A 14,642-nucleotide genomic window follows, 5' to 3' on the forward strand; every position below is an offset into this window, starting at 1 on the left:
CCCTAACCCTAACCCTAACCCTAACCCTAACCCTAACCCTAACCCTAACCCTAACCCTAACCCTAACCCTAACCCTAACCCTAACCCTAACCCTAACCCTAACCCTAACCCTAACCCTAACCCTAACCCTAACCCTAACCCTAACCCTAACCCTAACCCTAACCCTAACCCTAACCCTAACCCTAACCCTAACCCTAACCCTAACCCTAACCCTAACCCTAACCCTAACCCTAACCCTAACCCTAACCCTAACCCTAACCCTAACCCTAACCCTAACCCTAACCCTAACCCTAACCCTAACCCTAACCCTAACCCTAACCCTAACCCTAACCCTAACCCTAACCCTAACCCTAACCCTAACCCTAACCCTAACCCTAACCCTAACCCTAACCCTAACCCTAACCCTAACCCTAACCCTAACCCTAACCCTAACCCTAACCCTAACCCTAACCCTAACCCTAACCCTAACCCTAACCCTAACCCTAACCCTAACCCTAACCCTAACCCTAACCCTAACCCTAACCCTAACCCTAACCCTAACCCTAACCCTAACCCTAACCCTAACCCTAACCCTAACCCTAACCCTAACCCTAACCCTAACCCTAACCCTAACCCTAACCCTAACCCTAACCCTAACCCTAACCCTAACCCTAACCCTAACCCTAACCCTAACCCTAACCCTAACCCTAACCCTAACCCTAACCCTAACCCTAACCCTAACCCTAACCCTAACCCTAACCCTAACCCTAACCCTAACCCTAACCCTAACCCTAACCCTAACCCTAACCCTAACCCTAACCCTAACCCTAACCCTAACCCTAACCCTAACCCTAACCCTAACCCTAACCCTAACCCTAACCCTAACCCTAACCCTAACCCTAACCCTAACCCTAACCCTAACCCTAACCCTAACCCTAACCCTAACCCTAACCCTAACCCTAACCCTAACCCTAACCCTAACCCTAACCCTAACCCTAACCCTAACCCTAACCCTAACCCTAACCCTAACCCTAACCCTAACCCTAACCCTAACCCTAACCCTAACCCTAACCCTAACCCTAACCCTAACCCTAACCCTAACCCTAACCCTAACCCTAACCCTAACCCTAACCCTAACCCTAACCCTAACCCTAACCCTAACCCTAACCCTAACCCTAACCCTAACCCTAACCCTAACCCTAACCCTAACCCTAACCCTAACCCTAACCCTAACCCTAACCCTAACCCTAACCCTAACCCTAACCCTAACCCTAACCCTAACCCTAACCCTAACCCTAACCCTAACCCTAACCCTAACCCTAACCCTAACCCTAACCCTAACCCTAACCCTAACCCTAACCCTAACCCTAACCCTAACCCTAACCCTAACCCTAACCCTAACCCTAACCCTAACCCTAACCCTAACCCTAACCCTAACCCTAACCCTAACCCTAACCCTAACCCTAACCCTAACCCTAACCCTAACCCTAACCCTAACCCTAACCCTAACCCTAACCCTAACCCTAACCCTAACCCTAACCCTAACCCTAACCCTAACCCTAACCCTAACCCTAACCCTAACCCTAACCCTAACCCTAACCCTAACCCTAACCCTAACCCTAACCCTAACCCTAACCCTAACCCTAACCCTAACCCTAACCCTAACCCTAACCCTAACCCTAACCCTAACCCTAACCCTAACCCTAACCCTAACCCTAACCCTAACCCTAACCCTAACCCTAACCCTAACCCTAACCCTAACCCTAACCCTAACCCTAACCCTAACCCTAACCCTAACCCTAACCCTAACCCTAACCCTAACCCTAACCCTAACCCTAACCCTAACCCTAACCCTAACCCTAACCCTAACCCTAACCCTAACCCTAACCCTAACCCTAACCCTAACCCTAACCCTAACCCTAACCCTAACCCTAACCCTAACCCTAACCCTAACCCTAACCCTAACCCTAACCCTAACCCTAACCCTAACCCTAACCCTAACCCTAACCCTAACCCTAACCCTAACCCTAACCCTAACCCTAACCCTAACCCTAACCCTAACCCTAACCCTAACCCTAACCCTAACCCTAACCCTAACCCTAACCCTAACCCTAACCCTAACCCTAACCCTAACCCTAACCCTAACCCTAACCCTAACCCTAACCCTAACCCTAACCCTAACCCTAACCCTAACCCTAACCCTAACCCTAACCCTAACCCTAACCCTAACCCTAACCCTAACCCTAACCCTAACCCTAACCCTAACCCTAACCCTAACCCTAACCCTAACCCTAACCCTAACCCTAACCCTAACCCTAACCCTAACCCTAACCCTAACCCTAACCCTAACCCTAACCCTAACCCTAACCCTAACCCTAACCCTAACCCTAACCCTAACCCTAACCCTAACCCTAACCCTAACCCTAACCCTAACCCTAACCCTAACCCTAACCCTAACCCTAACCCTAACCCTAACCCTAACCCTAACCCTAACCCTAACCCTAACCCTAACCCTAACCCTAACCCTAACCCTAACCCTAACCCTAACCCTAACCCTAACCCTAACCCTAACCCTAACCCTAACCCTAACCCTAACCCTAACCCTAACCCTAACCCTAACCCTAACCCTAACCCTAACCCTAACCCTAACCCTAACCCTAACCCTAACCCTAACCCTAACCCTAACCCTAACCCTAACCCTAACCCTAACCCTAACCCTAACCCTAACCCTAACCCTAACCCTAACCCTAACCCTAACCCTAACCCTAACCCTAACCCTAACCCTAACCCTAACCCTAACCCTAACCCTAACCCTAACCCTAACCCTAACCCTAACCCTAACCCTAACCCTAACCCTAACCCTAACCCTAACCCTAACCCTAACCCTAACCCTAACCCTAACCCTAACCCTAACCCTAACCCTAACCCTAACCCTAACCCTAACCCTAACCCTAACCCTAACCCTAACCCTAACCCTAACCCTAACCCTAACCCTAACCCTAACCCTAACCCTAACCCTAACCCTAACCCTAACCCTAACCCTAACCCTAACCCTAACCCTAACCCTAACCCTAACCCTAACCCTAACCCTAACCCTAACCCTAACCCTAACCCTAACCCTAACCCTAACCCTAACCCTAACCCTAACCCTAACCCTAACCCTAACCCTAACCCTAACCCTAACCCTAACCCTAACCCTAACCCTAACCCTAACCCTAACCCTAACCCTAACCCTAACCCTAACCCTAACCCTAACCCTAACCCTAACCCTAACCCTAACCCTAACCCTAACCCTAACCCTAACCCTAACCCTAACCCTAACCCTAACCCTAACCCTAACCCTAACCCTAACCCTAACCCTAACCCTAACCCTAACCCTAACCCTAACCCTAACCCTAACCCTAACCCTAACCCTAACCCTAACCCTAACCCTAACCCTAACCCTAACCCTAACCCTAACCCTAACCCTAACCCTAACCCTAACCCTAACCCTAACCCTAACCCTAACCCTAACCCTAACCCTAACCCTAACCCTAACCCTAACCCTAACCCTAACCCTAACCCTAACCCTAACCCTAACCCTAACCCTAACCCTAACCCTAACCCTAACCCTAACCCTAACCCTAACCCTAACCCTAACCCTAACCCTAACCCTAACCCTAACCCTAACCCTAACCCTAACCCTAACCCTAACCCTAACCCTAACCCTAACCCTAACCCTAACCCTAACCCTAACCCTAACCCTAACCCTAACCCTAACCCTAACCCTAACCCTAACCCTAACCCTAACCCTAACCCTAACCCTAACCCTAACCCTAACCCTAACCCTAACCCTAACCCTAACCCTAACCCTAACCCTAACCCTAACCCTAACCCTAACCCTAACCCTAACCCTAACCCTAACCCTAACCCTAACCCTAACCCTAACCCTAACCCTAACCCTAACCCTAACCCTAACCCTAACCCTAACCCTAACCCTAACCCTAACCCTAACCCTAACCCTAACCCTAACCCTAACCCTAACCCTAACCCTAACCCTAACCCTAACCCTAACCCTAACCCTAACCCTAACCCTAACCCTAACCCTAACCCTAACCCTAACCCTAACCCTAACCCTAACCCTAACCCTAACCCTAACCCTAACCCTAACCCTAACCCTAACCCTAACCCTAACCCTAACCCTAACCCTAACCCTAACCCTAACCCTAACCCTAACCCTAACCCTAACCCTAACCCTAACCCTAACCCTAACCCTAACCCTAACCCTAACCCTAACCCTAACCCTAACCCTAACCCTAACCCTAACCCTAACCCTAACCCTAACCCTAACCCTAACCCTAACCCTAACCCTAACCCTAACCCTAACCCTAACCCTAACCCTAACCCTAACCCTAACCCTAACCCTAACCCTAACCCTAACCCTAACCCTAACCCTAACCCTAACCCTAACCCTAACCCTAACCCTAACCCTAACCCTAACCCTAACCCTAACCCTAACCCTAACCCTAACCCTAACCCTAACCCTAACCCTAACCCTAACCCTAACCCTAACCCTAACCCTAACCCTAACCCTAACCCTAACCCTAACCCTAACCCTAACCCTAACCCTAACCCTAACCCTAACCCTAACCCTAACCCTAACCCTAACCCTAACCCTAACCCTAACCCTAACCCTAACCCTAACCCTAACCCTAACCCTAACCCTAACCCTAACCCTAACCCTAACCCTAACCCTAACCCTAACCCTAACCCTAACCCTAACCCTAACCCTAACCCTAACCCTAACCCTAACCCTAACCCTAACCCTAACCCTAACCCTAACCCTAACCCTAACCCTAACCCTAACCCTAACCCTAACCCTAACCCTAACCCTAACCCTAACCCTAACCCTAACCCTAACCCTAACCCTAACCCTAACCCTAACCCTAACCCTAACCCTAACCCTAACCCTAACCCTAACCCTAACCCTAACCCTAACCCTAACCCTAACCCTAACCCTAACCCTAACCCTAACCCTAACCCTAACCCTAACCCTAACCCTAACCCTAACCCTAACCCTAACCCTAACCCTAACCCTAACCCTAACCCTAACCCTAACCCTAACCCTAACCCTAACCCTAACCCTAACCCTAACCCTAACCCTAACCCTAACCCTAACCCTAACCCTAACCCTAACCCTAACCCTAACCCTAACCCTAACCCTAACCCTAACCCTAACCCTAACCCTAACCCTAACCCTAACCCTAACCCTAACCCTAACCCTAACCCTAACCCTAACCCTAACCCTAACCCTAACCCTAACCCTAACCCTAACCCTAACCCTAACCCTAACCCTAACCCTAACCCTAACCCTAACCCTAACCCTAACCCTAACCCTAACCCTAACCCTAACCCTAACCCTAACCCTAACCCTAACCCTAACCCTAACCCTAACCCTAACCCTAACCCTAACCCTAACCCTAACCCTAACCCTAACCCTAACCCTAACCCTAACCCTAACCCTAACCCTAACCCTAACCCTAACCCTAACCCTAACCCTAACCCTAACCCTAACCCTAACCCTAACCCTAACCCTAACCCTAACCCTAACCCTAACCCTAACCCTAACCCTAACCCTAACCCTAACCCTAACCCTAACCCTAACCCTAACCCTAACCCTAACCCTAACCCTAACCCTAACCCTAACCCTAACCCTAACCCTAACCCTAACCCTAACCCTAACCCTAACCCTAACCCTAACCCTAACCCTAACCCTAACCCTAACCCTAACCCTAACCCTAACCCTAACCCTAACCCTAACCCTAACCCTAACCCTAACCCTAACCCTAACCCTAACCCTAACCCTAACCCTAACCCTAACCCTAACCCTAACCCTAACCCTAACCCTAACCCTAACCCTAACCCTAACCCTAACCCTAACCCTAACCCTAACCCTAACCCTAACCCTAACCCTAACCCTAACCCTAACCCTAACCCTAACCCTAACCCTAACCCTAACCCTAACCCTAACCCTAACCCTAACCCTAACCCTAACCCTAACCCTAACCCTAACCCTAACCCTAACCCTAACCCTAACCCTAACCCTAACCCTAACCCTAACCCTAACCCTAACCCTAACCCTAACCCTAACCCTAACCCTAACCCTAACCCTAACCCTAACCCTAACCCTAACCCTAACCCTAACCCTAACCCTAACCCTAACCCTAACCCTAACCCTAACCCTAACCCTAACCCTAACCCTAACCCTAACCCTAACCCTAACCCTAACCCTAACCCTAACCCTAACCCTAACCCTAACCCTAACCCTAACCCTAACCCTAACCCTAACCCTAACCCTAACCCTAACCCTAACCCTAACCCTAACCCTAACCCTAACCCTAACCCTAACCCTAACCCTAACCCTAACCCTAACCCTAACCCTAACCCTAACCCTAACCCTAACCCTAACCCTAACCCTAACCCTAACCCTAACCCTAACCCTAACCCTAACCCTAACCCTAACCCTAACCCTAACCCTAACCCTAACCCTAACCCTAACCCTAACCCTAACCCTAACCCTAACCCTAACCCTAACCCTAACCCTAACCCTAACCCTAACCCTAACCCTAACCCTAACCCTAACCCTAACCCTAACCCTAACCCTAACCCTAACCCTAACCCTAACCCTAACCCTAACCCTAACCCTAACCCTAACCCTAACCCTAACCCTAACCCTAACCCTAACCCTAACCCTAACCCTAACCCTAACCCTAACCCTAACCCTAACCCTAACCCTAACCCTAACCCTAACCCTAACCCTAACCCTAACCCTAACCCTAACCCTAACCCTAACCCTAACCCTAACCCTAACCCTAACCCTAACCCTAACCCTAACCCTAACCCTAACCCTAACCCTAACCCTAACCCTAACCCTAACCCTAACCCTAACCCTAACCCTAACCCTAACCCTAACCCTAACCCTAACCCTAACCCTAACCCTAACCCTAACCCTAACCCTAACCCTAACCCTAACCCTAACCCTAACCCTAACCCTAACCCTAACCCTAACCCTAACCCTAACCCTAACCCTAACCCTAACCCTAACCCTAACCCTAACCCTAACCCTAACCCTAACCCTAACCCTAACCCTAACCCTAACCCTAACCCTAACCCTAACCCTAACCCTAACCCTAACCCTAACCCTAACCCTAACCCTAACCCTAACCCTAACCCTAACCCTAACCCTAACCCTAACCCTAACCCTAACCCTAACCCTAACCCTAACCCTAACCCTAACCCTAACCCTAACCCTAACCCTAACCCTAACCCTAACCCTAACCCTAACCCTAACCCTAACCCTAACCCTAACCCTAACCCTAACCCTAACCCTAACCCTAACCCTAACCCTAACCCTAACCCTAACCCTAACCCTAACCCTAACCCTAACCCTAACCCTAACCCTAACCCTAACCCTAACCCTAACCCTAACCCTAACCCTAACCCTAACCCTAACCCTAACCCTAACCCTAACCCTAACCCTAACCCTAACCCTAACCCTAACCCTAACCCTAACCCTAACCCTAACCCTAACCCTAACCCTAACCCTAACCCTAACCCTAACCCTAACCCTAACCCTAACCCTAACCCTAACCCTAACCCTAACCCTAACCCTAACCCTAACCCTAACCCTAACCCTAACCCTAACCCTAACCCTAACCCTAACCCTAACCCTAACCCTAACCCTAACCCTAACCCTAACCCTAACCCTAACCCTAACCCTAACCCTAACCCTAACCCTAACCCTAACCCTAACCCTAACCCTAACCCTAACCCTAACCCTAACCCTAACCCTAACCCTAACCCTAACCCTAACCCTAACCCTAACCCTAACCCTAACCCTAACCCTAACCCTAACCCTAACCCTAACCCTAACCCTAACCCTAACCCTAACCCTAACCCTAACCCTAACCCTAACCCTAACCCTAACCCTAACCCTAACCCTAACCCTAACCCTAACCCTAACCCTAACCCTAACCCTAACCCTAACCCTAACCCTAACCCTAACCCTAACCCTAACCCTAACCCTAACCCTAACCCTAACCCTAACCCTAACCCTAACCCTAACCCTAACCCTAACCCTAACCCTAACCCTAACCCTAACCCTAACCCTAACCCTAACCCTAACCCTAACCCTAACCCTAACCCTAACCCTAACCCTAACCCTAACCCTAACCCTAACCCTAACCCTAACCCTAACCCTAACCCTAACCCTAACCCTAACCCTAACCCTAACCCTAACCCTAACCCTAACCCTAACCCTAACCCTAACCCTAACCCTAACCCTAACCCTAACCCTAACCCTAACCCTAACCCTAACCCTAACCCTAACCCTAACCCTAACCCTAACCCTAACCCTAACCCTAACCCTAACCCTAACCCTAACCCTAACCCTAACCCTAACCCTAACCCTAACCCTAACCCTAACCCTAACCCTAACCCTAACCCTAACCCTAACCCTAACCCTAACCCTAACCCTAACCCTAACCCTAACCCTAACCCTAACCCTAACCCTAACCCTAACCCTAACCCTAACCCTAACCCTAACCCTAACCCTAACCCTAACCCTAACCCTAACCCTAACCCTAACCCTAACCCTAACCCTAACCCTAACCCTAACCCTAACCCTAACCCTAACCCTAACCCTAACCCTAACCCTAACCCTAACCCTAACCCTAACCCTAACCCTAACCCTAACCCTAACCCTAACCCTAACCCTAACCCTAACCCTAACCCTAACCCTAACCCTAACCCTAACCCTAACCCTAACCCTAACCCTAACCCTAACCCTAACCCTAACCCTAACCCTAACCCTAACCCTAACCCTAACCCTAACCCTAACCCTAACCCCTAACCCTAACCCTAACCCTAACCCTAACCCTAACCCTAACCCTAACCCTAACCCTAACCCTAACCCTAGCCCTAACCCTAACCCTAACCCTAACCCTAGCCCTAACCCTAACCCTAACCCTAACCCTAGCCCTAACCCTAACCCTAACCCTAACCCTAGCCCTAACCCTAACCCTAACCCTAACCCTAGCCCTAACCCTAACCCTAACCCTAACCCTAACCCTAACCCTAACCCTAACCCTAACCCCTAACCCTAACCCTAACCCTAACCCTAACCCCTAACCCTAACCCTAACCCTAACCCTAACCCTAACCCTAACCCTAACCCTAACCCCTATCTGGTGATGATGGTTTCTGGTTTTTTTTTTTTTTTTTTTCATCCTATTCAGGATGTATTAATTTTCTTACTACTAATGAAACATTGTATATGGATTATTCTAGTATGTAGAAGGTTTTATATATTTCTGCTTTCCTAATTACCTCCAGTACAATATTGACATATTCCTTAAGTTAAGTTTGTAGAGAAATGTGGTGTTAAAAGTTATCTTTAATAGTTATCATATAATTAATTTTTGACGGTATGTAATTAATTTAGTGTTGCAGAGATTAATAATTTCTCTATCTCTGCGAAGTGAATCCTCGGCGTACTTGGATAAATAAGCTAACTAATCTGATCACTGTTCACTATGCCACTCAGGTGTATCGTCTGAATATGCTCATTCAAGTAACTGGGTCACATTCATCTCCACTCGTAACAAAGACACTCAGAGCAGATTCTGACCAGACAGAGGGTGTAGCGCAGTTTTTCCTCTAAGTCTCCACTAATATGTGAGTTTTATAATACCTTCATGCAGTTATTTTATAAGGACTATTGTTTTATTTGTAAGGAATATTGTAAGGTAATTTTGTATTTCGTAAAGAAACTATGTACTTTTTAGTAACCAGCAGTACTACAGTACAATATGGTGCAGTACAGTTAAAAAAAATGAAGACAGATTCAATTTATTCATAAAGCCTAAACCAATACAATTTTCCCCTTAGTTACTGTATATCTGACATGGCCCATATCACCGCTATTAACAATGCTTACTTGATTGTGCATTATGAGTATTGCAACTGTTAGATTAAACTGCAGGGGCTTGGGGGGTTACAAAAAAGAAGGGACGTACTCAATTATTTGAAGCAAAAAGAAAATTCAGTATATATATATATTGCCTTCAAGACACTCAACTTACAGAAGAATGCAATTGAGTTATTTTATTTTATTTTATTTATTTATTATTTTATTTATTTATTTTTTTTTTTTTGGGGGGGGGGCAAATCCTCATTAGGCCAGGAAGATCGTTCTCAAGAGGTACTGCCTTACTCTTCAATAACAACTTTTAGAATACAATTTTAAGTGATGCATGTGATACCATTGGTAATTATATGGTCGTTGAATTCATCATAGGTAAAAAATTATCGGTTATTACTGATTAATGTGTATGGAGCAAATAGAGACAGCCCCACCTTTTATGAATATCGATGATATTATTAGAAACTTCTAATGAGATTTTGTTATATTTATGGGAGATTTAATTTTAGTTCAAGACACCGAGTTGCATTTCTATACTAAGTTAAACAAACCCAAAGTTAGACAAGAGACTTTACGACTGAAAGAGATCTTTAAATACAAGAGCCATGGAGAGTGAAACATTATTTGCATAAGTCGCGAAGAAAGCGTGGACGACGCCCTCAGTACAAATAACATTTTAGAACACGTGAACAAAAAAAAAAAAAAAAAAAAAAACATATCATTATATGCAAGGATCTTATTCACAGTCTACAGCTAGGTTTTTTAGACCATTATCCCACAAAAACTTTCACACCTTTCACACCTTGGGAAGATACCCTACGGTTTTCCAGATTTAGTCTGGGGCCCGTATTCTAGAATCTCCCTTTAGCGTTAACCCCATAGCGCCGGGAACCGCACATATGCGGTTCATTTTAAAAAATCCTCAGTGCCGGGAACCGCATATACGGGGTTTCTGTGTTTACATGCTTGTGCTGTCCTCTGTCGTTTGTAACAATTCATGCTTCTATCACAAGAATAACTCAATGTTAGTTTTTTGTTTACTACCGGCTTTTGAAAGACGTGTAGCAAGAATTAGATAATGAAAAAGCGATTTATTTCAACCATTGTCGAGGTGCTAAGAAGTCAAAATGGCGTCGAGAAGTCCGCAGAAATTATGGTTTGAGAAATGTTCTAGTCTTGTTAGAAAATTCAGACTTCGGGGAAGTGTCCTTGATAGATTTTGATACTCCGATAACTTCAAGGTTTATACCTTTGGCTAGTATGAGTTGTCAGAGAGCAGATTCGGACGTGGGGCTTGATTTATGAAAAACGCTGATGATACTAACGGCAGTAACCAAGCAGACGACAATAGTAATTGGAAGGGCTATATTGCTGATAAAATGACTGTAAACGTTCCGTGGCAAGTCAGGCTAAATGTTGCCTTGTGTGCTGTATCAACATTGTCTTTTCCTGCTTGTGCATAGAGACAAATGTCATATGTTACGTTGTACTGCATCAACATGTCTTTTCCTGCTTATGTATAAGTAAAAATGACATATGTTTACTTGTGTGCTGCATCTACATATGGCTTTTCCTGCTTGAGTATAAATACAGATGTAATATGTTTACTAGTGCGCTGTATCAACATGTCTTTTCCTGCTTGTGTATTAGTACAAATTCCACGTTTGCTTGTATTTTTATGATGCAATTTTTATTCACGAAAGTGTAATATTTGCTCATGATATTGTTTGTATTCTTGTATACATGTATGATTTGAGTGCAAAACAAAATTTTATGAGTATCCTGGTTCAGTTGATTAAAAAACTATAGAAGAACTATTGAAAAAGGCACTTAATTTACAATCTATTTGTAATTATAAACGTAATTAGGTGGAAGTCTTCCAGTCAGCTAGCCCGCCCGTATATTGTGCAACTAGCTGACGTGATGAAGGTTTTTAGGTACAGCACGCATCCCAGGAAATTTATTATAACTCAAAAACTAAATAAGATATCTTTCTGAAATTTTCTGACATTATTTAAAATATATTTCGAATGTTTCTGAGAAAATTTCAACAAATTGTTTGGTAAAGTGAAAAAGAATGTGTATGCTGAAATTAAAGTTTTGTTTTTTACTTCTCTTCGAGAAAAGCAAGTCTCATATTTAAACTCCTGCTTTTTCTACCTAAGTTGATGATTCCTTAAATGTAAGGTTCGTCTGGAGTAACTTTTAGTCTTCCTTAAGCAGCCACCGTGTACAGTTCTCTTGTGAAAATCAGCTCCATGGAGGACTATGTAAACCAACATGCCTACCTAAATTCAAAATCATTAAATTCAAATAGAAAAGCACTCCGAGAGTGCAGAAAGCAGCAGAGTCTCCACCCAATTTTGATTATATAATGATTTAGTTTTTTTATTTTTGATTATTTATTGATTATTGATCCAGATCATCACCAAAAACTAATCATCTGTTACTGGGCCAACTTGTAACAGTTCTTGAAAATTTCATAACAATCGGCCCGTAACTTTTTGAGTTATTTTTGATTTTTGATTATTGACCTTGGTCACCACCAAAAACTAACCACTTCTAAGTTAACCCATTTCTGACCTACCCTGAAAATTTCATCAAAATCGGCCCGTAACTTTTTGAGTTATGTTGATGACAAACAAACAAACAGACAGACAGAGAGAGAGACAGACAAACAAACAGGGGTGAAAACAAAACCTCCTTGGCGGAAGTAATACATTTGATCGAGGATAGGCTTTTCTCTGTTGACTAGTTGCATCAGTAGCTGCTTTTCGATATCAGAAAAGGGTTATGACTTTGGTTTTCTCATCCTCCAAACCATTCTTTTCTCTTCTTGGCATACTTGCTTTATTCACTAAATTTGGCTTAGATCAAAACATCCACATACAGTGATAATGTCCATATGCGCTGTTGCATGACTGAAGTTGATCAGTTGACCTCAGTTGACCCCAATTATTCAACATTAATGAGGCGTTTTTAACAAGGAGGGTGTCACAAAGGCCTACTTTAACCAATGAGGAGCTCGTTTATGTCAGTGTCCCTTACCTAAAGGCTGACTTTCGTCAAAGTAATTCCTTTTCAAAGGAGAGGCTAAAGTGTGGTCTTAGAATACCAGTTCGTTAGGCGTTCCTTTACCAAGGAACACCTCATCAAAGGAAGCCTTTATAAAAGTAGACCTTAGGCCTATTTTAAGGAACATCTTGGAATTCGGGCCTTAGTGGTCACTTGTGATTACTCCATGAAACTGAAAACTGTTCACTTAATCAGTACAAGCAAATGTGTTCACTCATGTGATACATGAGACCACACCTACTCACTGCTAATTATTAATGTTTTCATGGCTTGGCACAAAAGAGCTCCAATTGTGTGTTTTCTCAGTGAGGTGGTTTTTGACTCGACCCGGTGTAACTGAGGGTCCGTGTAACAGAAAGTCCGCCCTCCATTTAGTTATAATGGTCAGGGTTAGCCTGACCTAAGTGGGTCAAAATCTAGGGCTAGGCTGAAGTGTAAAAATGAATGGGAAGCAGGCTCTGTATTATGGAAGACTCTTTGACATGTTACTCCGCCGTGATGATTAAACTCGGGACTTGCCTCGCCTGCCAGAGAACAATCACTGCTTCTCAATATATAGGTCCATTTTGAAAAAATATTCTTGAGGTTGAGGACAAAATGTATCAGTAGAAAAATTGAATCTCTTCATACCCCTTTAGCCCGGTTTAATTTTTGTTAATATTAATAACTAGCGAAAATTATCCAAAAGGGTTGTTATTTTTTAACCTTTTTTACTGAATTCGAAAACGTTCCATACAGCAAGGTGTGAATCAGAACATGTTTGCATTACAACACACTAGATTTATCTTTTCTGTCACAGTAGGTTTAGAAAACCGTTACTGGAAACTCTCCGTACTTATTAAAAGTCTAAAGTTACTCGGTAAGAAATTAAAAAAAACCGTGTGCAGGTTGGGTAAGTCAGACAATTTTTCCTGTTTTTGTTTTTTTATCTTTCTGTATAAATGGCACTCATAGAAGGGATATCGAAGACCAATGATTTTGCTACATGTACATGTCACCACATCTAAATGGTTGTAGTCTTCTTCAGTGGCACGAAAACCTTTTAAATAATTTTGGCAATATTTGTTACAGTTTTGTATTGTACTAGTAACGTACATTAGAATATGGTGGTTTATTGAGAATAATATTTTCAGCTTTTTATCACATGTCGGTTACTTCGGAGTGGGTGGATGAAATACCCCTTGCCCCAAACCTCGAATATAGATTTCAACTGCTATATCAAACTGTTATAGGATAATTATTTATTGCTATATTTATAAAAGTGTAAAAAGAAATCAATGCACTCTGTCGAAAAAATATTAACATAAAATTTAATTAAAAAATTTGTTGCTGTTGGATAAAAATTGGTTTTGCTACATGTAGAGGTTGCTTTGAGGGAACGTATTCGGCAGGGGCGGATCCAGGATTATTTGAAGGGGGGGGATTACGGAACGACAGGCCTCAGATACGAAGCCAATCATCGCCCACTTGTGTTGGTGTAGGGCCTGCTCAAGGTCCCCGAACATTTTTGGTGTTCTGGAAGGTCAAACAATGCCATTTGGTACGGTTTAGAATTATAATTTTACTTGTCAAAATTCCATTTTCAAGAGGGGAATATTGGTGCGGTATATTTTTCAGAAACTGAAGGG

The 14,642-nt window shown here is 44.7% G+C and overlaps 1 protein-coding gene across 1 annotated transcript in view; it reads left to right on the forward strand.

Annotated features, from left to right (window-relative positions):
* The first annotated feature begins 9,614 nt into the window (after positions 1-9,614).
* Positions 9,615-14,642, forward strand: part of LOC106168438 (cyclic nucleotide-gated channel beta-3) — a 67,221-nt gene continuing 62,193 nt past the window's right edge. The window contains exon 1 of the mRNA XM_087010192.1: positions 9,615-9,692. The gene's annotated coding sequence lies outside the window, so the exon portion shown is untranslated. The remainder of the gene's footprint in view (positions 9,693-14,642) is intronic.

The sequence above is a fragment of the Lingula anatina genome, chromosome 4 (assembly GCF_051362555.1).
Source record: "Lingula anatina isolate TDL-2025a chromosome 4, LinAna3.0, whole genome shotgun sequence".
Classification (NCBI taxonomy): Eukaryota; Metazoa; Brachiopoda; class Lingulata; order Lingulida; family Lingulidae; genus Lingula; species Lingula anatina.